The sequence below is a fragment of the Bos indicus genome, chromosome 3 (genome assembly GCF_029378745.1).
Source record: "Bos indicus isolate NIAB-ARS_2022 breed Sahiwal x Tharparkar chromosome 3, NIAB-ARS_B.indTharparkar_mat_pri_1.0, whole genome shotgun sequence".
In the NCBI taxonomy this organism is placed as follows: domain Eukaryota; kingdom Metazoa; phylum Chordata; class Mammalia; order Artiodactyla; family Bovidae; genus Bos; species Bos indicus.
In genome coordinates, this window is record NC_091762.1 from 52,667,764 (window position 1) to 52,671,709 (window position 3,946).

The 3,946-nt window shown below is 45.3% G+C and overlaps 1 protein-coding gene across 16 annotated transcripts in view; it reads left to right on the forward strand.

The window, feature by feature from the left end:
* ZNF644 (zinc finger protein 644) overlaps positions 1-3,946 on the forward strand; it is a 96,664-nt gene continuing 92,718 nt past the window's right edge. For 3 of the 16 annotated variants that reach the window (XM_070786137.1, XM_070786142.1, XM_019957089.2), the window contains exon 1: positions 1,019-1,678. The gene's annotated coding sequence lies outside the window, so the exon portion shown is untranslated. The other 13 variants (XM_019957077.2, XM_019957088.2, XM_070786144.1 and 10 more) reach the window with 12 other exon arrangements.

Genomic DNA, 3,946 nt, shown 5'->3' on the forward strand with positions numbered 1-3,946 from the left:
TTGGGTTTCTGGCACCCGAGAACAGTAGTGCACTGTTTCTGCTGCCCGGGTTGGTGTAATTGGCCCAGACGCTCCACCACCGCGAGGCCGCCCAGGAGCTCCTCGCTGGTCGCCCCCGCGGCCCGTAGGTCGGTAAGAGGCGGGAAAGCAGCGCGCCTGCGCCGTGGGAACCGGGGCCGCAGGCGAAAAGCGGGGAGCGGAGGGGGGCCGTTGGAGCCGAGAAGCGTACAGAGCGGCGTGTGACGCGGGGACGCCGCGCGCTCCCAACGTCGCCCCGGTTTGACGCACACGGCACCAAACTGTGAGTTTCAGGGGTTATTTGGTCGGAATCGCCGGGACCCGTGTGGGTTTGGGGCCTCTGGGCTGTGGCGGCGCGGGACTGGGGGTGGCGGAAGAACTTGGGGGACCCGGCCTTCGGCGCTCGGGCCCGGGGAGCTACGCCCTAGGCTGGGTCCCAACCATCCAAAAGGACGCATTTTGCCGCACAGGCTAAGATGGCGGCGGCGGCCGAGGAGGCGGAGTTGGTGCTACACAAGGAGCCCGGGCCCCGGGTTCGGGGAGGCGGCGGCCGCGGGGGGCGGCGGAACCTGAGGTGAGCGGCGGTCGCCGCCGCGGGGCGGGACTCGGCGGAGGTGGGGAGGGGGGACTTTACCACGGCGGCGTCGGAGGATCCGGTAGCGGACACAAAGGGGTTGAGCTGGGCACTAGACTTGGGGGTTTTGTTTAGTCACATGAAGCCGAGCAGCCAGTGAGCAGTAGGGGGAAGGGGGCCGAGATCAGGCGGCTTGGGGAGCCTGGCGGTCGCCATTGCAATGCACTGAGTAACGGGGCGGTCCGAGAGCAGTCACCAACCCCCTCTCTTCGGGGCTGCTCCGTCGCGGCCAGAAGCGTAGGCTCTGGCGTTAACTGTACACACCCCTCCCCTAACGTGGGACCAGGACCGCATAGCTCTCCCCTCCCCGTGTTCTGCAAGATCTTATGCCGCTAGGTGCCTGGGAAGTAACAGCAAGAGGTAAATCGCTCAAAGTGGGTTGCCAGGGGCTTGGTGGGTGTCCAGCTAAAGCTTTTTGCTTCTCCAGGTCTGATTCCCTGGCCTTTGTGTCCCTGGGAGCTTAATCTCTGCCAGAGGAAAGCAGGTGTGCTCCACTTCTCCCGTGAACCTGAAGATGAGTTGTCCCAGACCCTTCTCAGTGATTGGAAACTTAGGTGGTGGAACTAACGGTTTCTTGTTACGAGACTTCCACAGACGACTTTCGTGTTGGGATCCATCCATGGTTTAGCAACATTAGTGGAAAACTTTTCTTGAACTGTTTAAGTAACATTGATACAAATTTAGTTGTTAGAAAACTTTCATGTCTAGAGTTAAGATTTTGTGTGGTCCTTGAGAAGTATTCAACGAGAGAAACACAGTTGAGGTCGTTGATGGTCCTGTTTCTTATACAAGTTAATAATATCGTCAGCAGAAATAACCAAAACACCATCATCTATTCTGGCCAGTCCTAACTAAAGCCAGGCTTGTTGCATCCGGATGATAGATTAGATTTGCCTTAATAGTATATTGCCTCTCTGCAGTAGTTCAGTTACATAGTTTTGGTCCCACAAGAAAAAGCATTTCAAAAAATAGACAACTCAAATTTCTCAAAGAAAGGAAACCTGCTGTTTGCCTTCATTCATATGTGTAAGTATCCAGGAAACTTGATGGCAGCAATATTTACATCCATAGATTTTTGTAAGGAAAAATTAGTGTTTATAAAGAAATTACAATTTAGTTATTTTAATAGGTAAAGCATGAAGCCTTGACTAGTATTAATGTACATTGCTAGTATATATTTACATTGCTGTCAAAATCATGGTGGTGGTGTGAGTTTTAATTTCTAGCATAATTTAAAATTATACAGCACCTACATCTATAGCATACTTTGTATATTTGTAATATTCTAAATACAAAATTTGGAAACAACTAATGTTTTGGCCAGGTCACATTAACAAGTTAAATTACTTTACTGAAGGGATAGTTAAACATACTTATATAACTAACTTTAGATGTGTTTGAATTGAAATTTGAACTTGTCAGCATTTCTTAAAACTTTGATTTTCCTTGTTTTATGTTGCCCCCTCTTTTAACTTTTCTCCTAATAGAGAACAATCTTGTATTAATGAGAGATACATTATTATCAGCAAAATTATTATTGAATCATATAGTTTTAGCTTAGAAGGAATCTTAGAGAACAACTAGTGTTACCCTCTTTTACAATATTTTGAGGGCCAAAGATGATTGCGTTAAGGGCATAATGGAAAATCGTCTCTCAACTTCCATCTCATTGGTCTTTTCATTGGTCACATTGCTGGGATAAGGAGGTGACCATCTGCAACTAATCATGGTTATAAAACAAAACAAGGGAGTATGTTTGAGAGTACTTGTTATTTAGGTACTGTTATACTGATGAGAAATTCTGTGATGGTAATTGAAAACGTGTATTTAACTTGATATGGTGACGTTTTAAAGTGACTTCCAAAGTGAAACAAATTCAGATACAAAATACAGGCATATCAGATAATTTCAAAGCAATGTTGCTTTTGAATTTTGAGGTTTTCAAAATAATCTTGACTTAGAAACTTAACAAAACAGGTAGCTTGATAAACTTCTGGAAAGTTTGAAATAATTGCAGTTACTACCAGTTATTACATAAGAAATGAGGTAGATGCTAATGCCTTTCATTTTCTAATAGCATTTTAGTTGGATAAGTGGACATGCCACTTTGACCACGTTAAAAGCAACTTAAGACTAACTAGTGTACTGTTGAATAGTTAATCTGTAAGATCTGTTAGGAAATTCAACAAGTAGTAAAATCATTTATGATGGGGCCCCACAGTTATCTTTAACATCTTTGGATATCATGTTTAACAACAATAGGTACATTGTCTTTAGGTTTGAAAGCTTTTATGGGTCATTTAAGGCTCATTTCGGAGAAGGCAATGGCACCCCACTCCAGTACTCTTGCCTGGAAAATCCCATGGACGGAGGAGCCTGGTGGGCTGCAGTCCATGGGGTCGCTAAGAGTCGGACACGACTGAGCGACTTCACTTTCACTTTTCACTTTCATGCATTGGAGAAGGAAATGGCAATCCACTCCAGTGTTCTTGCCGGGAGAATCCCAGGGACGGGGGAGCCTGGTGGGCTGCTGTCTATGGGGTCACACAGAGTCGGACACACTGAGGCGACTTAGCAGCAGCTAAGGCTCATTTAAATTATTGATTCTTCTCAGAAACTTGATATATTAATTTGCAACACTATGTGAGTGGATTTATATATACTTTGGTCTTGTGATAATTAAGAATACTTCTGGATTATTTGTAATTATGAAGTGAGTCTGTTGCCCGCAAACATCAAACTTTTTGCAGGTTTAATTTGTCATTTGAGTTATAAGAAAGGGAGAATTTTATTGTAGTTGAGTTGAGACTGTACTGGGTAACAGGAGGGGAAAATACAGACTCAAGGACAGTTACTTGAAGTGGTGGAGTTACTTGTCATTTAAACAGTTTAAAGAAATTGGTTGTTAGAAGAGATCAGGTTCATCTTTCTTTCACCCCAAATGCATTGCTAGTATATAGGGTTACTTATTTAGGCTCTTCTCACAATGTGATTCTAAGGGAAAGCAGGGGATCTCATTCTTGTGGAGATGCTTTTCTCATGACTGCTTTTCAGGCATATATTAAGGCAGCTAGCTGTAGCAAGCTGAATCCATAAATTGGAATGTTGAATTACCTAGCCCTAATTTTATAGAACACTGCTGCTGCTAAGTTGCTTCAGTCGTGTCCGACTCTGTGCGACCCCATAGACAGCAGGCCACCAGGCTCCCCCGTCCCTGGGATTCTCCAGGCAAGAACACTGGAGTGGGTTGCCATTTCCTTCTCCAATTTGTGAAAGTGAAAAGTGAAAGTGACG